Source organism: Camelus ferus, chromosome 18 (assembly GCF_009834535.1).
Source record: "Camelus ferus isolate YT-003-E chromosome 18, BCGSAC_Cfer_1.0, whole genome shotgun sequence".
NCBI classification, from domain to species: Eukaryota; Metazoa; Chordata; class Mammalia; order Artiodactyla; family Camelidae; genus Camelus; species Camelus ferus.
Window position 1 is genome coordinate 1,195,786 of NC_045713.1, and position 21,712 is coordinate 1,217,497.

Sequence of the window (21,712 nt, forward strand, 5' to 3'; positions counted from 1 at the left end):
ATTGAATAATTTTCCAATTTCCTCCTTAAGGTAATTTTTTAAACTACTGATTTTTATAGGCTTGAGCATGTGAAGAGCCAACTACTGTATGTCTTTTTAATTAGATTCTTTACATGATAATTAAAATCTCTCTTTGCATCATAGCTATTCTTAAACTCTGCAGTAATATTCCTCTGGCTGGAAGTTAGCTGACCATCTGGAAGCAATAAAATATCTTAACCTTAAAATGCAAACTATCAGTTAGAGATACCACAAATTAGACCCACTCGTCATTGCTTTAATGGGTAAGTGCCAGGGTTCCATCCTTCATTCTGTTTCATCAGGAAACTGCAGAATCTCACAGTTGGAACAGGGATTTTGAAAGTCAAATAGTCCTTCTCCCTTTGTCTTTGCAGAACAAATCTTGACTAGGCCTCTCCTCTAATGGCCATGAGGTACACTATACCCCAGAAGGAAATTCTAAGGCTGTTTTTTCCCCAAAGTTTATTTGTTGTTTGGGACTAGGGACCAAGACTTGCCTTGTGAGTAAAAGGAGAAAAATGAATGCTGGCTAGAAGCTTGGAGTGTCCAAGAATTCTTACAGTGGATTCCATTTATGTTATTAGGTAACCTTGAGGGCAGGCTGATGGGAGTAGTTAAGTAATGGCTGTTGATCATGTGTCCACAGAGGCGAAAGCATGATTGATGTAGTTATTGACTCAGAAATATTTTATTTTTTTTATTGAATGAAAGATTCTTTAAATTCAGTAGTGCTTTACAATTTTCAAAAGTTTCACACACATGATTTAATATAACCCCATAATAACCTTCCCTTTTCTTCCCTGCCCCTATCTTGCCCCTCCCTTCTCCCCTCCCCCAACTGGTAACCACTAGTTTGTTCTCTGTATCTGTGTCTGCTTCTTTCTTGTTTTATTTGCTAGTTTGTATTTTTAAGACTCCACATATAAGGGAAGTCATACAGTATTTACCTTCATCTGGCTTATTTCACTTAGTATAATGCACTCCAAGTCCATCCATGTTGCTGCAAATGGCAAAATTTCATTCCTTTTTTGGCTGAGTAATATTCCATTGTATGTATGGACTTGGGTGACTTTCCTTTCCCAGGTTAGGGAATTTTTCAGCTATTATATTTTCAAATATGTTCTCAGCTCCTCTCTCCCTTCACTTTCTGGGACCCTTATGATGTAAATATATCAGGCAGGCTAGGATGGCCCCTGGGCTGGCATTGTCAGGGCCCTGCCTTGTGTGGAGGCTGCTGGCTGCTGGTTGGCGGGGCCTGGTCCAAGGCAGTTGACTGAAGAACCCCAGGGGGCCCTGGGGCTAGTGCTAGCTCACTAGTAGGTGGATTCAGGGTCTAGAAGACTCCAGGGCTGTTGCCTGTCCACTGTGAGTAAAGCCAGGTCCTGGGGATAGCGCCAGACTACTGGCAGGCAGAGCCTGGTCCTGGAGTGTGGCTGCAGGGCCCAGGGATCCCAGAGCTGATGTCAGATCACTGTAGGGGGAGGAAGGGTGGGTCCTGACACAGTTGGGTACTGGGAGTCCTAAAGCTTGTGTTGGCCTGCTGGTGGGCAGGGCAAGGGCCCACCTGGTCCCAGGGCAGGGTCTAGCCTACTGCGGGCAGTCTCAGTCCACAGGCAGCGGGATTGTGGTATTCGTGTGTCTAGTGTCTGCCCCCCGGTGTGCGAGGCTGGGCTACAGACTAGAACCGGTTTCTTGGAGGTCAGGGCTGGCGCCTGCCCACGGGTGGGCAGAGCTGGGTCTTGGCCCTCTGGCGAGAAGGGCCACTGTCTAGGGGCAGCTGTGGGCTCAGGAGGACTTCAGGCAGCATCTAATGCTAGGTGGGGCCGCGGCCCCGCCCAGTTCGTTGTTTGGCCTGAGGCTTCCCAGCGCTGGTGCCTGCAGGCTGTTGGGCGGGGCCGATCTCGGCCCTAACAAGGGGCCGTGGTGGGCCCGCCCACACCCCGGCGTCCCCTGGTCGGGTGAGCTCCCGCTATGGCTGCCTGGGTGCCCACGGCGGGCCGCGGCCGCCCCCTTCCTCCTGCCGCTCCGGGAGCCGCTCCAAAGCCAGCAGGTAGGTCTGGTTCAAGGCTCCTATCGAGTTGCTGCTTTTGCGCTGGGTGCCGGTGCGCGTGAGATTTCTGTGTGCGTCGTCTAAAGTGAGTCTCTATTTCCCTCAGTCCTGTGGGCTCCTCAGATTAAGCCCCGCTGGGCCTCAGAGCCAAAAGCTCCGGGGCTCATCTTCCTGGTGCCGGACCCCTGGGCCGGGGAGCCCGAGGGGGGATTCAGAACTCTGAGTCCTGTGGGGGAACCTCTGCTATGTAGTTCTTCTCCCGTTTTTGTGGGTGACCAACAGCGAAGGGGTGGGGGGGGGGTGTTATGTCGCCAGTCCGCCCCTCCTCCCCATCTCGTTGTGGTTCTTTGTAGAGGATCTTTTCTGGTAGGTTTTGGTCTTTTTCATCGATGGTTGTTCTGCAGATAGTTGTGGTTTTGGTGTGTTCATAAGAGGTGGTGACTAGTTAGAGAAAAACCAAAGAATCCTAGCAAGATCCTTCAAAGTCCAAGATTTACCAGGATACTACGCCCTGGGAGTTTCCCACGCTATAACCCGCACTTCAAGAAATGTAAAGAAACCGTTAAGTATGCGGAAAGATTCAATACCCAAAGTTCAACATCTACTATGAGTGTCTTCTCATAAAGCTACAAGTACACAAACGTCCGTATTCTCCCTACAATAAATCGTTGTCGGCAATATCCAAGCATGCGCAGTGTTTCTCCTGAAGCTGATGATGAGCGACATCTGTGTTCACGTTCTTAGAAAGCCGTTCGTTGAGTACCAGCCTCTGGGGAGGAGCGGAGTCAGCTAGGCTTTTTTAAACTTAAAAAAAAAAAATGGTGAAATAGAATACACCTACAGAAACAAATTTACACCTACAGTTTACAAATCAAAAATGGACAGCTTAAGGGCTCAACACCAAGCAGCCCCTTGTGTAACCAATACCCTTGTCAAGAAGTAGAACCTCAGCCCCCAGTAGCCCGCTTTGCACCCCTCCCATTGCTATCCCCTTCCCCCTCCCCCATTTTGATGCCAAAGATGAACAAAGCGAGTCGCTAGTTAAAGTGGTAAGGGCAGGTTCTGATCAGTAACCTACCACTGCCATCAGGAAGAGGGCCCAGCTTGAGCGTAACTTAGTTTTGGTTCTCCTTTGCTTTCAAATATATTGAGAGTAAGATCTATCTTGTGCTTATTTCAGGGTCTCCCCTCCAGTGATCATCCTTCCCCAAAACCAGAAGGCTGCAGGGACCCTTTCTCTGCCTTTCTAATCAAGCTCCAGTCTTTTTTGGGGGGGGGGTATATATATAAAATATGTGTATACACATACTGTATATATATAGTGTGCATATATGTACAATAAATGTATATATATTTATTGAAGTATAGTCAGTTTACAATGTTGTGTCTATTTCTGGTGTACAGCACAATGCTTCAGTCGTACATGAACATACATATATTCATTTTCATATTCTTTTTCACCGTATGTTGCTATAAGATACTGAATATAGTTCCCTGCAGTATATAGTATAAACTTGTTGTGTATCTATTTTATATATATTTGTATCTGCAAATCTCAAACTCCCAATTTATCCCTTCCCACTCTGGTAACCATAAGTTTGTTTTCTATGTCTGTGAGTCTGTTTCTGTTTTGTAAATAGGTTTGTTTGTCTTTTTTTCTTTTTTAGATTCCACATATGAGTGATATCATATGGTATTTTTATTTCTTTTTCTGGCTTACTTCACTTATAATAACAATCTCCAGGTCCATCCATGTTGCTACAAATGGCATTATTTTATTCTTTTTTATGGCTGAGTAGTATTCCATTGTATAAATATACCACAGCCTCTTTATCTAGTCATCTGCTGATGGACATTTAGGTTGTTTCCATGTCTTGGCTATTGTAAATAGTGCTGCTGGGAACATTGCAAGCTCTAGTCTTAATCACAATCCCAGTAAACTCTATGGGGAAAAGAGAAGCCATTGTAATTTTTAATGACCTTGTGGGTTGACATGAAGAAATGAAAGATGATTTTTCCCACTTGCCAGTTTTCTATCACATGACTTGTACTGAGTTATCTGCCTATGGGAAGCCAGAACCTCTGCTTGTGCCCCAAATTGGCAGACACCCTTAGGAAGGAAGCTTGCTGATCTCTGCTCAGCTAGGAAGTGCTCTCTTTTCCCTGGAATTTATTCCTTTAAATTTATTTGCACCCACAGCCATCTGGTATCTTTAACATGTGAAGTTTTACTTTACCCAGTTATTTTCTAGTCATTACAAAAGGAGCAATCATCTACCTTCTATATCCAAACCATAGGGAACTCAAAACAGTTTAAAGATACTGTGTTTTTGCTGTATTTTGTTTAAATTTAATTTGACTATCTGTTTTGGCTTTGTAGAGATAGTTTAAGAACTATAAGCATAAGGAATTTCTATCTTGTTTAAAGTTAGTGTATGTCTCAGTAGCAAAAATATAATTTGAGTCAACACTTGAGGAATGGGAGAGGGTTTTTTTTTTTTTTTAACGTCTCTTTCAAGGAGATTCTTTACTTAAAATTGAAAAATACCGTGCTACACCAAGCTGTCTCCCTGTTTACGACTCAGACCTGTCACAAAAATGATTTGTGTGCCGTTTTATGATAACACAGGCGCTGATGCCAAGGCAGGTGACTACATCTGACCGAGAGTTAAAAATCCAACCGCCAAGCTCAAAGACATTTCAGTGTATTGCTAGAAGATAATTCTTGACGAATTTCAGAAATGTGCAACTCAAAGGCGTCTATGGCAGTTGGTGGCAAGAAAGAAATTCTAGGAAGCTGACAGTTTTTCTGTCAGAGTCTGTGTGGGCCTTTAGGTGCAGATTCCTTTAGTTCTAAGAAATTCAAGTCACACCCGGAGCACTGTACTTCCCACCACCTCCCATCAGAGGTACACAAGGTGAGTGAGAGGATTTAGTCCATTGGGGCAAAAACACACTAATTCTTGTGGGTGTACCAAGAATCTTCAAATTCCCACTCTGTTTACACCCTCAAGCTGTTGCCTTTTTTCAAGTTGCCTTTTGACATTTATCTTAACAATTTTAACTTGAAGTGTTTAATTGTAGGCAGATGTGGAGGGAAGCACACAGAAGGCTTTGCCTAGCTAAGCCGTCTCAAGATGGCCTTGGAGCCTACACACACGAGGATGTAGGTGCCAGAGCTACATCCTCTCTGCTGCCCTCCCTTCAGATCTTTTCAGTTTTTTATCCAGTCCTCTCACTCTAGCCATTGCCCTCCCTCTAAATTCAGAGTACCACTTCCTGCAGCTCTTCCAGATTTTGCGGGATACATCAGAGTGGCTCACAGCTCTGCCCACCGGTGGCTTAGGATGTAGCTTTATAGGATTTCATACGTCACTTATGAAACATACATCTGCTTCCATCCATCTTCCCAAATTTCATTGCTGTCTTCTCGGCTCTCATTTCCCCATACATGTGTGTTTACATATTTGTTTTAAAATCTCTTTTTTACAGTCTCTGTGAGTTTTAGGAAGGCAGTGAAAGTAAGTGTACACATTCAATCCACATTTTAATGTAGGAGTCTTGAAGAGCTCTATAACACAAGGTTTTCCCAGACCTCATCGCAGTGGAAGTTTATTTGTGGTTCTAAAGTGGATCTTGTTGTTCAGCATCTCTTAAATGCTCTCCATGGGATAATGCTCTTCCGTGGGGGAATCAGAACGTCGACGCCCCCCCCCCCCACTTTCTGATCACTATAAAACTGAAGCCCTCTCAGATGGAAACACTCAACCTTTCAATGGAAGAATGTTTAGCTAAAAGCACTTAGGCAGGCGTAGGGTTGCCTTTCCAGGATCTGGCAGTTTTAGCCGAGGCTACAGTTTTGTAGTAAACAATGAGGTCTGGCACTGGTTGGGAGTGCTGCTCTTACCAGAAGACAGTTCCCATGCAGATCTAGGGATCAGATTCCATTCAAATGTAGAAAACCATTTTTATGAGGAACAGGTTGGTGGTGGTTGAGTTATGATTTAATAGTCATTCTCTCAAGCTTTTAATAATACGATTCAGAAATTTAAATGGCGAGACTTTCTTCCTATAATTAGACAAAATGCAATATCTATCTAATATACATATATATATATATATATATATATATATATATATATATATATACACACACACACACTATTTATGTTTGTATATAAATGCAGAAGGTGGCATCTACCCCTCCAGGACAGCACAACTTAATAAGGTAGCGTTGTTGTAGGGCGCAGACACCAGAGCTGTGCAAAGACAACTCAGACAGGAATTGTGATGACATCGTTTTCTCCCTCGGAGGAAGGTGGACAAGTGAAAAGAGTGTCCCCTTGGGGCCCAGCGACTCTCAGAAGCCAGCACAGACACTGACTAGTTGTGTGACCTTCGGTAAATTACTCAACCTACCTGAAACCAAATGTCTTCCTATCTAAACTGAGGATAATGATACTTACCTTCCAAAGTTTTCATCGGGGTGAGAATAGTATCTGGAAGGTATATAAGTACTTGGCACAACACACTCAGGAGAGTAAATATATTAGTCCCCAACTTGCCAAGTCCTTTGTTGGGAAAGACAGACAAATGTCATGCCCAGGAAGGACAGGAGCCTCTCTGCTGCGGTCCCTGTGTGTGCGCCTGCTCAGGGTATGGGAGGCCAGAGGCAGCCGCCAGACGTGGCACCCATTCCAGGTCACTCACAAGCATGGGTGTCACCCCGCAGTCCCTGCTTGCCAGGAGCCAAGTCATGATGGAGACCATGCCACCCTGCCTGCCACAGGGCGTATTTTATCCAAAACAAGTGCGCACTAAGAATGTCCAAAGAGGAGCAAGGTCCGGGCCTCATTCATCTCATCACCCTCTTTGCTCCTCTTGGCAGCTCTGCTGCGCGGACTGAGCCATTCCCAGGAACTCTGAATGCTCCCCTGGGTTTTTGCCAGGTCTTCCCAGCCCTCCCTGCCTTTGTTCTCTCTAGTCTAGTTTTTTGTTTTTTGTTTTGTTTTTTTTTTTACTATTAGGGCATCATTGTTACCCTGTTTGTGCTAGCTGGTCTGCTGGGAAAGGCCCCCTTGGCTCTCTGAGCAAAGCCATTCTTCCCTCCTTGACGGCCTGACCATTGGGTCACTCACTCACTCACTCTCATGCATTCCACACATCTCTGTTACCCACCTGCTCCGTGTCAGGTGCAGTGTGGATAGTACAGATACTTCGGTGAGTGAGAGATACGTGATTCCCACCTGGTAGAATCTGCCCCCTGGTGGGTTATTTTCAGCCTACCCTTGCTGTCCTGTGCTTCTCTGACTTTTTAAATTGTGTGTATTTCTCTGTGTGTGTTGCTACATTTCCTAACCATGACTTGAATTCAGATTTTGTGAATGAATGGATGGACAGATTCTTTTTTATTTCTAAGTCTTCAAAATTCAGTTTGTATTTTCCACCTGAAGCAGACCTCGAACCAGACAGTGTTCATAATATACAGTGAAAAAAAAACAGACCCACATACCCAAGCCACGTGAACATTACTGTGCTCTGTTCCTGTGAAAGCTCCCAGTGAATGTAAAGTGTGTCAGGTTTTCACTTTGATGCAAATTAATTAAGACTACCTAAAAGTAAAAATTCACTTCTTCAGGTACTCTAGCCACATTTCAAGTGCTCAGTAGCCACATGTGGCCAGTAGCCACCATGTTGAACAAAGTGGCTCTGGAGTTAACCTCTGGCTAAAAGAAAACCCAGGTGATGAAAACTGCCACCATGAAGAAATCATCGGACAAATTCAGAGTGCAGTGCGTTCTGTCAGACAGACGGGTCCTGGGGGCGCTTTGAAATGTCAACATCATGAAAAACTAAGAGGCAGGTTAAGTGGGAGAGACTCAGGAGACATCACCAAATGCAGTGCTTGACGCTAGGTTTCATCCTGAATCAGGGGAAAAATTAATTGACGTAAAGGATATCTTTAGGACAATTGGAGAAATTTGGACTGTATATAAATGATGTTGTAGAATTATTTGCTTGAGTGTGATGATCATAGTATGTAGAAAAATGTCACTGTTGTTAGGTTGCGTGAGGAAGTATTTAGGGATGCAGGGCCATGATGTCTGCAATTTATTTCAGATAAGGAAAATGTGTGTGTGTGTGTGTGTGTGTGTGTGTGTGTGTGTGTGTGTGTGTGTGTAAAGAGAGAAAGAGGCTGAGATAATGTGATACGATGTTAACATTTGGAGAAACTAAGTAACGTGTATGTTCTCTTCCAACTTTTTTGTGGATCTGAACTTTTTCAAAATACGATTCAGGTCTCATGAAGACTACATTTTAGAGAAAAGAGTCAGAATGTTAGCCATTGTGCAAATGCATGGACAAAATAATTATAGATAATTATTTATTACTAGTTTTCAGAAGTCATTAAAAGTCATGATTGGCATAGAGAGTGGGGGTGGGGGTGGGGTCTGCTTTACGTTAAGTGGCCAAATCAGGCCTCGCAAACAGGTGAAAGTTGGTTCAAGCCCTGAATGACAAGAAGGAAAGAGCCAGGAGAAGCTCTAGGCACAGAAACTTCTGGACAGAGGGAACCTTCCTGGGGGAGGAAAGGACCTTGCTGTTCAAGAAACTGAATGAAGCCACTGTGGCCAGAACATGGGAGAGAGGAGGGGAGAGGTTAAGGGGCTGGCCTGAGACGGTGGCCTGGAGGCTCCAGAAGGACCCGGCTGGAGACGGTAAGGAAGTTGGCCTTTAAGTGCCATGGGGAACCACTGGAGGGCTTTAGGCAGAGGAAGAGCAGGTTGATGGATGTCTTTTAGCATCATTCAGGCTGCTGCGTGGAGAATGATGAGAGAGGGCAGAAGAGAAAACAGGGAGACCATGGGAGCCTGTGCTCCCTGGAGCACAGGGAGATAGACGATGTTTTGCATCAGGAGGAGCAGTGGTGCAGGAGGGAAGTAATGGACCAGTGGTATGTTTTGGAAGGAGAGAGGAGGGACTTGCATATGGATTAAGTATGGAAGACAAGGAAATGAGAGGAATCCAGGATGACTTGTAGGTTCTCCCTTAAGCCACAAGGAAGACAGAAGTTGGGTTGGGGAAGGAGCTGAGAACTCCCTTTTAGCCATACTATTTTGATGTATCTCTTAGACCTTCCTCTAAGAGGAGATGTGAAGCCAGCAGTCGCTCTGTGAGCAGAGACGTATATTTGGGTGTCATCAGCATACAGGTTGTAGTCAGAGCCAAGAACCCAGAGGAGATCATAATTTATTAACCATCCTGTTCATGAGCATGTAGGTTGTTTCTGATTTTTAAAATTATTATGAATAATGCTATGATAAACATCTTTTTATATAAACCCTTTTACATTTCAGATTATTTATTCAGGAAAGGTTGTTGGAAAACAATCTCCTGGTTTTCCCCCAAATGTATGAATATTTGTTTAAAATTATAATTTGAGATAATTTTAGACTTACAGAGAACTTGCAAAAATAGTACAGAGAGTTCCTGTAAGCCTTTCATCTAGCTTGCCCTGATGTTAATATCTTGTGTAACCATAGGACAATTATTGAAATTTAGAAACTGCGAGAAAACTATTAACTGAATTACAGACTCTCTGTTATGGTTTCACCAGTTTCTTCACTAATGTACTTTTTCTGGTCCAGGATCCATTCCAGGGTTACACATTGTATTTAGTTGTCATTTTTCCTGTTTCTTCCAACCTGTGACAGTTCCCCAGCCTTGCTCCATCTTTCATGAACTTGAGGCTTTTGAAGAGCACTGGTCATGTATTTGGTAGAATGTCCCCAAATGTGAGTCAGTCTGATGGTTTCTCATGATTAGAGTGAGGTTAATGCATTTCTGGCATGAAAACCACAGAAATGACAGTGTTCTCTTCTTGGTGCATTATATGAGGGGGTTCATAGGGTGACAAGTCTAATTTTTGGTGCTGTTAACCTTGATTATCGCTTGGTTAAGGTGATGTCTGGTGTCTGCTCTGTTTGTCCACTGTAGAGTTACTATCTTCCCTTTGTAATTAATAACTATTCAGGTGGGAGGAGATTTTTAGTTTCTTTCCTTGATTTTGGGGTTTTTTAAATTTAACTGTAGTTGACTTACAATATTGTGTTAGTTTCAGATGTGCAGCCTCAGATTCTTTTCCATTATCGGTTATTACCAGATATTGAACATAGTTCCCTGTGCTGCTATACAGTAGTCCTGTTGCTTATTTTATATATAGTTGTATATGTTAATCCCATACTTCTAATTTATCCCTCCCCCTCCCCTTTCTCCTTTGGTGACTGTGAGTTTGTTTTCTATGTTGCTTGAGTCTCTTTCTGTTTTGCAAATAAGTTTATTTGTATTTTTTTTTAGATTCTATGTATAAGTAATATCATATAATATTTGTTTTTCTCTGCCTGACTTACTTCACCTGGTATGATAATCTCTAGGTCCATCCATGTTGCTGCAAGGGGTGATATTTCTTTTTTATGGCTGAGTAATATTCCATTGTGTGTATATACATATATATGTATGTATCCCTCTTCTTTGTCACATTCATTTAAGTCTGTGCAAATATCCTGTTTCTTCTCAAATTTGTATTTATTTACTTTGTAGTAAAAAACACACAACATAAAAGTTAATATCTTAAACATTTTTAAGTGTACAGTTCAGTAGTATTAAGTATGCACACACTGTTGTGAAACAGATCTCCAGAACTTTTTTTCTTGCAAATTTGAAACTCTATACTCATTAAATAACAACCCCCCGACCCCCACCCCCAGCTCCTGGTATCCACATTCTACTCTCTGTTTCTATGAATTTGACTGTTTTAGATACTTCATATAAATGGAATCATACACTACTTTTGTGCCTGGCTTTCACTTAGCATAATGTCCTCAAGATTCACCCATGCTGTAGCATGTGACAGGCTCTCTTTCCTTCTTAAGGATGAACAATGTTCCATTATATGTATATACTACATTTTGTTTATCCATTCACCTGTTGATGGACACTTGGATTGTTTCCACCTCTTGGCTACTGTGAATAATGCTGCTATGAACATGAATGTGCAAATAATCTCTTCAATACCCTGACTTCAATTTATTTGGGTCTATATACCCAGAAGTGGGATTACAGGATCATATGATAGTTCTATTTTTAATTTTTTGAGGAACATCCATAGTGTTTTCTATAGTAGTTTTATAATCCCACCAACAGTGCACCAGGGTTCCAGTTTCTCCACAATCTTGTCAACACTCGTTATTTTCCAGTTTTGTTGGTTTTTTGTTTTCATTTTTGTTTTTGTTTTTCAAGTAATAGCTATCCTAAAGGATGTGAGGCAACATCTCATTGTGGTTTCATGTTTATGTCCCTGATGATTAATAACATTGAGCATCTTTCCATATGCTTGTTGGTCATTTGTATATCATCTTTGGAGAAATGTCTGTTCAAGTCCTTTGCCCATTTTTGAACTAGGTTATTTGATTTTTCTGTTGTCGTTGTTGAGTTGTAGTTCTTTATATATTCTGGGTATTAACCTCTTATTAGATATATGACTTACAAATATTTTCTCCCATTCCATAGATTGTGTTTTAATTCTATTGAGTGTGTCCTTTGATGTACAAAAGTTTTTAAGTTCAATATAGTCCCATTTGTCTGGTTTTGATCTTGTTGCCTATGCTTTTGGTATCACATCCAAGAAATCATTGCCGAGTCCAGTGTCATGAAGCTTCTCTCCTATGTTCCTATAAAATTTTAGGTCTTACACTTAGATTTTTAATTAATTTTTAGTTAATTTTTGTACATGGCATAAGATAAGGGCCCAGCTTCATTCTTTTCGTGTGGACATCCAGTTTTCCCAGCATCGTCTGCTGAAGAGACTGTTCTTTCCCCATTGAATGGCCTTGGCACCCTTGTCAAAGATTATTTGAGCATGTACATGAGGATTTATTACCGGACCCTCTATTCTATTCCATTGGTCTATATGTCTGTATTTGTGCCAGACTACACTGTTTTGATTAGTGTAGCTTTATAATGTTTTGAAGTCAGGAAATGTGAGTCCACCAACTTTATTCTTATTTTTCAAAATGATTTTGGCTATTCTGGGTTTCTTGAGGTTCCCTATGAATTTTAGGATAAATGTTCCTATTTCTTAAAAAAAAAAAATCAATGTCATTGTGATTTTTTTAGGGATTGCATTCAATACGTAGATTACTTTGGTTTTTATGGGCATCTTAAGTCTTCCAATCCACAAACGTGGGATGCAATTTTGTTTATTTGTATCTTCTTTAATTTCTTTTTAAATTTGATTTATTTATTTATTTGGGGGAGGTAATTAGGTTTATTATTTTTTTAATGGTGGTACTGAGGATTGAACCCAGGACCTTGTACATGCTAAGCACACACTCTACCACTGAGCTATACCCTCCCTGCTCTTTAATTTCTTTTAGCAGTATTCTATAGTTGTCAGTGTGTAAGTCTTCTATGTCCTTGGTTAGACTTACTGCAAAGTATTTTATTATTTCTTGATGCTATTGTAAACTGAGTTGTTTTTTAAAGTTTCTTTCCAGATTGTTCATTGTTGATGTATAGAAATGCAGCTAATATCAATCTTTTGACTACAAATTTTAGCATCTGTTGGTGGAACTTGCTTACAACAATTATTACTGCTGTGTTTGCCTAATGATTTTTTTATTTCCTTGATTCCCTTTACATTTATGAATTGGAATTCTTCTGCAAAGAAGTTTTCCCCTTGCTCCTATTTTACTTATTTATTCAATTATTTGTATCACTATAGACTCATGGATTTTCTTTTTGTTTGTTCCTTTGTTTCTCACTCTGTGGGGTAAAATCCAATAAAGTGGTTATTTATTTTGCTGCTCCATTTGCTCTAGCTTTGTCTATTAGAAGCCTATTCAGTGTTCCTTTCCTTTTTTGAGCACTTCTTAATTTCTGGGAACATGAGATGCTCCAGGCTTATCTTGCATTTTTCCCGGTCCCAGCTCTGGAATCATCCACTTCTTCAACAAATCCTGGTTCCTTTCACTGAGAATGCTATTTAGAAATGAAGATCTGGTTGCTCAGCGTCCTCATTCCTACTAGGATGTCATTGCTTCTAGGCCCTCTCCGTGGATGTAGCTAGAAAATATATGTAGCTATACTAATCCACACATGCAAACACCTCTATGTATATTTCTGCATTTTTCTGTCTGAGAACTATGAGTTCATACTGATACCTCCGTTTGCAATCCCAAACCACAGGGTTAAGTCTATCTTCCCCTTCTCCTTATTTGCAGCTTCTTTCTCTGGCAGTGAGGAGCCCTGCAGATATTGCCTACAATGTATTTATTCCAGCCCAGTATTCACAGAAAGTCTCTTCCGAATTGTTAGCCCACACCCCTGAGAGAAACACTTACTAATTTGAGCACAGTACATGCACCATTCTTTGGGTCTTTAGTCTCGCACAATATAGTCAAAATCGTATTTTCCAAAGTTACAAAGGCTAGTTTTCTTCCTCACTATGTGCAGCTCGGTTAATCATTTGTAACATAATATATAGGTTCATTTGTTGCTATCTGTATTCTGTTTGGAGTCTCTCCATATCCTGGCTGATTTTTAATTATTCATTAATTTGGGCGTATGTACAATATTACCATGTTTCTAAAATTCAGAACTATCTAAAAGATACATATATACTCAGAGAAGGGTCATTTGCTCCCTGTCTGTAAGATTTCCTTCCTCTTTCCCCTTCTTTATATTTTTCCCCATGCCAATAGATAATCAATTTATTTACTTTTTGGTTTATCCTTCTTATTTTTTTTCCTTTTTTGCATAAATAAGCAAGGTGTGGATGTGTTTAAGGCTCCTTTTACACACTGGCACATAGCTTTCCAGAAAGGCTGCTTTAGTGCACCCTCCTGCGAGGAGAATGTAACAGTGTGTGTTTTCCTGGAATCTCAGTAGCAGTGGACTGGTGTATCATTTCAGTCTTTGGTTATCTGATAGGCAGAATTAACTTCTTGTCCTAGTTGCATTTTTCTGATTTCTTTTGAGTTTATATATGTTTCAAATGTTTCTTGGCTGATTTTATTTCCCCCTTTGTGAGCTCTCTGTTCTTGGCCCCTTCATCTATTGGACACTTAAGGTTTTTCTTACAGATTTTCACTAGCCCTTTCCACAATGAGGATATTAACTTTTTATCCCAATCACTGTTTGTACATTCCTTTAGAGCTCCTACAAATCCTCCTTAATGTGTCCCTAAAATGCTTTCCCCAAGTTGCCGCTAAGATTATCCTTTTCATCCAAAGCAACCTAAATCTGACTTTCAAGGGGTGGGTGACAAATGATCCCTGAGTTCAAAGACCCCTTGATAACCAGGGCAAGGAACACTTCTGTCTTGTTTGCACATAAAAAAGTTGATGAAGCTTAGGAGTGTTGTTTGAGATGAACGAGGGATTTCAAGCTTTATCTCATGTATGCTGCTTACTTTCAACTACACTCATTCATCCTAAGGTTACTTTTGAGAAGAATGTTTGAGCCTGCACTTAGCTTAATGTAAACTGTTTAGTTGTATATGAACTAGTTCTAATGAGCCATGAGAAATTTTGTTTGATGTGAACAAGTGATTTTGAGCTTGGTTTCGTATAAACTGTTTAGTATCAACTAGATCTTGCTCTAATGCCTCATAAGGAATTGGTTTTAAAAAGAATGATAGATTCTGGGCTTGTTTGACACAAACTGCTTAGTTTTGTCTATACTCACTCTAATTCACATTTCATTTAATTTAAAAGCATCATTTTTTTGCCTGTTTCACACACTCTGTTTAGTTTCATTAAGGTTTGTTCTAAGTTCCCTGAGATATAAATGCGTGACTTCGACAATGTTTTACTTAACCTGCTTAGATTCATCTTAATTCACTCTTACTTGTACTAAGATGGTACTTCTGAGACGAATATGCAATTCTGAGCTTATTTTCACATATAAAATTTATATAACATTTATGAAGTTTATGAAAAGAACATGAGACCTATCTATTTTGCAAGTTTTGATGAGCACGTTTAGACAATGACAATGACATCATGACTTCCCCCTGGCCGGCAGTGGCTGTAAGACACATCCCAGTTTCACAGATGCTAAAATGTGAAGAAAAAGTGTGTGACTTTGAATTTAATAAGCAGAACTAACAGTGTTTGGTGATGGAGAGTAAAAGGATCAAATGAATCCAAAATTTCTCCTAGATAGCTGGCTTGGACAGATGCATGCACTTTATTGCCATGTATTCTTTTCACCCCTCTAAGGAGCCATCAATAATATCCCTGAAAATAAAATTTTATAGAATTCCTGGCTACCTCCTAAGGGTAAATTCCTAGAATTTGGTAGTAAAAAAAAAAAAATTATATTTCATCGCCGCTTCAATCTGCATTTTTGCAGTGATGTTGAACTTGGTTTCAGAAGTTCACAAGTCACTAGTATTTCTCTTCTTGCAAATTGCCTCTTAATGCTGTTACTCAGCTTTCCTCATGTGCTCGTCTCATTTTCATCACTTAATAAGAGCACTTAGTATATAACAAGAACCTCAGTCATCTGGCTGCCACATGTTGCGATTATTCTTTCCCAATTTATAGTTTTGTCTGTTAGTACGGAAGTTTCTGGATTTTTAATATTGTCACTATAAGACATCTAGAACATACAGCAAAAATTAAAAATAATAAAATAAACACCCATTACTTTGCTTTCTAAAATCTTAACATTATTCTATATTGAGGTCAGACTTGATTTACTTTTATTTTTATTTTTTAAATCTTTTCCATTTTAATTTATTTTATTTCTGTTTTGTTCTTGTTTTGGGGGGTGGGTAATCAGGTTTGTTTGTTTGTTTGTTTGTTTTGATGCAGGTACTGGGGATTGAACCCAGGACCTCGTGGATGCTAAGCATGCACTGTACCACTGAGCTCTACCCTCCCCACCAGACTTGTTTTAAATAAACAGAATTTTGTTGATAAACTTGAGGTTTCCATGACCCACTCCCCTCAATTCCAAACCCTTTCCTACTTCCCCATTTAGTTAACAACTACTATGAATTCAACAATTTTATTCCATATATTTGCTACAGATTTAGATGTCCACAGATTTGCAGTGATATGATTTTACATGTTTTAAATTTACATTACATATGCTATATATACATAATATATTTATAATATTATATAGTGTGTATGTATGTATATATATATAATATGTAATGTGTATTTGGACTATACCTCTCTGCACCTTGCTCTTTTCATTCAACATTTTCCCAAAATTTCTTAATGTTGATGCAAGTAGCTGTAGTTCATGCATTTTAGCTGCAGTGCCTTTTCCTATATTAACATGCCACGAATGCCTTATCCATTCTCCTGTGAATGGGTTGAGTACTCATGTGGTTTCCTTTCATTTCCTATTTGTAATGTGTATTCATAATATAGCTCCTTTAGTCTATGGAAGAATTTCTTTCCTGAGTGTAGAATATAAAAATCTTCTTTATACTAAATACAATCAGGTTTACCTGCAAAGTTGTCATGTCAATTTGCACTCCCCCCCAGCAATACAAATAGAATTTGTTTCTCCAGGGACAGAATTTAATTTTTGTCAGTCAGGTTGGTATGAATTGACACTCATTGACATTTTTATTTGTATTTCCGTGCTTACTCGTGAGATTGAGGTCCTTTCTTAGGTTTATTCATAGTTCAGCCTTCCTCTTCTATAAATTGCCTATTCTTATTATTTGTCCATTTCCTTCTATTGGATTGTCCTTTTTGTATTGCTAATAGATATTCCATGAGCGTTCTATAAATCTTTGTTTGTACGTGGTAAATATCGTCTTTCAGTGTGTCTTTTAACTTCCTTTTTCTATCTTGATTGTGAAGTTTTGTGTTTTAACGTAGTCTGACTTATCCACCATTTCCTTTGTTTCGTGCTTTCTTTTAAGGAGATTCTCCTTATCAAAAGATTATAAAGATATCCTTTTATGTTTTCTTCTAAAAGTTTTTAAGCTTTGCCTTTGAAATTTAGGCTTTTGGTTCACTTAAAATTTATTTTGGTTTACAGTATGCAGTAAGAACGTAATATTTTTCATATTTCTCCAGCAGTAGTCCTTTCTCCATTAATTCATGATGCTGTCTCTTTCACATGTTGACTTTTCATAGATCCAAGGGTGTATTTCTGAGCTTTCTATGCAGTTTGGTCCTGTTCAATACTTGGTGTGCATTTCCAAGTTGAAGACAATTTTTTAAAATTTTAGAAAATGTCTATGAGTTATTTGTTCCAAAAGAAATGGATTTTCCATCACTCCTGCCGCTCTTTTGTTCTGGAACCCCTAGAGTTCCTACCAGCTATATATTGAAGTAGCTCAGTTTAACCTCCATGTCTCTTAACTGCTCCTTCATGTTTGCTGTCTGTCTGTGAATTTCTCAATTCTATTGTCCATTAATTAATTAATTAATATTCATTAATTCACCCTCCTTTTGTTTCCATTTTGTAAAATTATAATGGCCATGATTTTTCTTTTCTGAGGTTGTATTAATGGATTCTTTTTTAAAATCCCCATGCTCTTTTTCAGCTCTGCTTGTTTTATTTTGTAATTTCTTTTTAAAATGTAAAACGTCTTCATTTTTCTCTCTGAGTATTCTAAAAACACATTTTTAAAAGTCCTTGCCAGACTGTTGTATAAATTAAATTTCACATTAGTAAATTTGTGTTCTGTTCTGAATGTTGATTTCATTGGTTGTCTTCCATGAGATGTACTTTTCTTGTATTTTGATATTTGAGTTTACAGTCCAATTTCCTATAGGCTTTGCTTTTGCTTTGTTTTCATGTATTTATTCTTCTCTGTCTAGTGGTGTGCCGTTGCCTCCCCCAGATCCTCCAGGATCCCAATCCAGAACTAGGATTGTATTGACATAGGGTCCATCACATTTCCAGTAACAGAAGCGATTAAAGCTTGGCCCACCTCCTAGTCTGCAGGTCAGCTCTGTGCTTACCTTCCTCCCTAGGCTTAGAGCTTGCGAGGACCTATAGCCCTAGGCAGCATTTTTTAAACAATAGTTTCATTGAGATATAATTCACATACCATAAAATTTACACTTTTAATATGAACAATTCAGCAGTTTTTGCTATAGTCAAAAATCTGTGTAACCATTACCCCTAATTTCATAACATTTCTATTAACCCCAAAAGAAACCCTGCACCTATTAGCAGTCATTTCTCATCCCCTTCGTACCTCCAGTCCATGGCAGCCAGTAACCTCCTTTCTGTCTCTGTTGAGTTGCTTGTTCTGGACATGTCTTATAAATGGAATCATACAGTATGTGACCTGTGTCTAGCTTTTTTCACTTAGCATAGTTTTTTCCAGGTTCATCCATCACAGTAGCATGTATCAGCACTTAATTCCCTTTTTATGGTTTAGTAATATTCCATTATATGGATATACCACATTTTATTGATCTACTCACCAATTGATAGACAACTGGGGTGTTTCCACTTTTTGATTTATATACAATCTTAGCCATCTCAGTCTGCCGCATATGCTTCAACATATGACTACAATTCAGTTTGTAGCATTCTGTCACTTACCCCCAATTCATGTTTTTCTCATAAGCAAAATACATTAACTTCACTTTAAACAGGCCCCCAAATCTTAACTTACTCCAACATTAACTCTGAAGTCTAAAGTCCAAGATTTATCTAAATATCATCAGATATAGGTGGGATTCAAGGAAAATTCCTTTCCACGTATGAAACCAGACGAATTATGAGCCATATAATTGTGGGACAGGCATAGGATAGACATCCCCATTCTAAAAGAGTAAAATAGGAAAGAATGAAGGGGTGACAGGTCCCAAGCAAGCCCAAAACTTAAGAAGATGAATTCTATCTTTAGGCTTGAGTAAAATCCTCTTTGGCCTGATATTCCACCTTCTGGACCCACGAGGGTGGCAGTCCTGCCTTTGTGATGCGCTCAGGTGGCAATCATGCTTCCTTGGCTCTGCCAGGCAGGCATCCCACCTCCAAGGTTCTTGGCAGCCCCATCCTCCACTCTAGTGGAGGCTGTCCAGCCAGTTGAAATTAAAGCAATGACCTCACTCTGAAACCAAGGAGGCAGCCCTGATATTTTCTGAACTGCCTTTATGGTCATTCTTCCTTTTTCATAAAGAATAGTGCATGTTCATAGCTGAATATCTCAATGGACTAGTTCTGTAGAATCCAAGAAGTATGACGGCCTTCTTTCATTCCATCCCACTCTCTGTCCCCTTAAGTGCAAACTGGCAGTGTCTTTGCTAGCTGAGTACCATCTCTATTTCTGGCTTCTGCTGAGGAAGCTGATTAAGTCCAGGAGTTACACCCAAGATCACTTTACCAAATGTCTGTTCTAACACACCATTAGTGTTCTCTCCTGAGAATTTCCCAGACCTTCAAGATCTGGTTCCTTTTTGCTTAACAGTTCCTTCTTGAATTTCTCTCTCTCCTTTTGTATTTTCTTGTAAGGAGTCAGGAGAAACCAAGCTGCTCCTTCCTCTTTGCTTAGAATGATCTCCCTGGCTAAACATCTGATTTCATCACTCACAAGTTCTACCTTCCACAAAACATCTGAACGTTAGTTCAGCCAAGTCCTTTGCCACTTTAAAACAAGGATTGCCTTTCCTCCAGTTTTCAGTACATGTTCCTCATTTCCATCAGAGACCTCACCAGAATCACCACTAACGTGTGATACTGAGATTTATAATAAGAAATACATATTTGGGATTAGCAGAAACAAACTACGATACCTAAAACAGATAAACAAGGTCCTACTGTATAGCACAGGGAACTATATTCAATAGCTTATAATAACCTATAATGAAAAAGAATATATGTATGTATATATAACTGAATCACTATGCTGTACACTAAAAACTAGCACAACATTATAAATCAACTATACTTCAATTTAAAAAAAAGAAAAAAAGAAATGCTTGTGTTTCAAGGCATACAGTTTGAGAAATACTGTTTTTTGAAATTTAGAAGACAGATTTTTAAATAAAATAATGTCTCCTTTATTAAAAAAAAATACATATTTGGTGACCATCCCTGTTCCTAGAAGAATTCCTAAAGTTCTTAGAATTTCCTGAGTTATGAGAGCTATAAAGGTGTATTTTTTATGTTAACCAGGTGAGTTTGGGAAAGCCCTTAGGTAACTTAAGGATGGGGGCTAGTCAACAGAGGAAGCAACCATGTGATTAGAGGATCAGAACTTTGGTCCCAGCCCTGGACATCCAGGGAGGGGAGACGGGCTGGAGATCAAGTTCAGTTGCCAGTGGCCCATTGTTTGATCAATCATGCTCATGTAATGAAGCTTCCATAAAACCCCAAAAGGATGGGGTTCAGAGAGCTTCCAGGTTGTTGAACCAGAATGCACCCGTGAGCTGCCATGCCTGGTCCCAGACTCCATGAGGACAGAAGCGTCTTTGTTCAGGACCTCACCCTATGTATTTCTTCATTTGGCTATTGATTCGTATCCTTTAATATCCTTTGTAATAAACTGGTAATCTAGTGCATAAGCTGGCTTCCTGAATTCTGTGAGTCACTCTAGCAAATTAATCAAACCAAGAAAGTTGTTGTGGGAACCTCTGCCTTACAGCACATTAGTCCAGAGCACAGGAAACAACCTGGACTTGTGATTGGCATCTGAACTGTGGGCAGTCTTGTGGAGCTGAGCCCTGAACCTGTGGGATCTGATTCTACTTCCAGGTAGATAGTGTCAGAATTGAGTTAAATTGTAGGACACCCTGATGTGTCAGAGAATTGCTTGGTGTGGGTAACACACACACACACAATGAAATTAGTGTCAGAATTGTAACATCCACATTTCTAGCATAACCACAGAAATCTCTTAGCCTCTACCCATTACCCAGTTCCAAAATTACTTCCATGTGTTTAGTTATTTGCTCCAGTAGCACCCCATTTCTTGGTACTAAAATCTGTCCTAGTCAGCTCAGGCTCTCATAACAAAATACTATATAGACTAGGTGGCTGAAGAAGCAAATTTCTTTCTCATTGTTCTGCAGGCTGGAAGTCTGAGATCAGGGTGCCTGTGTGGTTGGGTTTTGGTGAGAACTGCCTTTCTGGCTTGCAGAGGGCCACCTTGCTGTGTCCTCACATGGTAGAGATGGAGAGAGAGCAAGCTCTCCAGTGTCTTTTCTTATGAGGGCACTAATACCTTCAGAGAGGCCTCACCCTCATGAATTTATTTAAAGCTAATTGTCTCCCAAAGGCTATATCTCCAAATACCATCCTACTGGGGATTAGGGCTTCCAACATATGAATTTTGGGGAAACACAATTCAGTCCATAGCACCTGCTCCAATCATTTCTATACAAGTTTTTACATGAGCATTTATACCTTGGGTATATACCTAGGAGTGGAATTACTTGGTCACATGCTAATTCTAGGTTTAGCTTTTTTTTTTTTTTTTAATTGAAGTACAGCTGGTTACAATGTGTCAGTTTCTGGGGTACAGCACAATGTCCCAGTCATGCATATACATACATATATCCGTTTTCATATTCTTTTTCATTAAAAACATAGTTCTCTGTGCTATACAGAAGAAAGTTTCTTTAAATCTATTTTTATATATAGTAG

At 39.8% G+C, this 21,712-nt stretch overlaps 1 long non-coding RNA gene across 1 annotated transcript; it reads left to right on the top strand.

Moving 5' to 3' along the window:
- The first annotated feature begins 206 nt into the window (after positions 1–206).
- Positions 207–20,052, top strand: LOC116657407. Its single transcript, XR_004312488.1, has 3 exons — positions 207–284; positions 9,971–9,973; positions 20,041–20,052. It is a non-coding gene; the product is annotated as an uncharacterized LOC116657407 (long non-coding RNA).
- Positions 20,053–21,712: the final 1,660 nt, after the last annotated feature.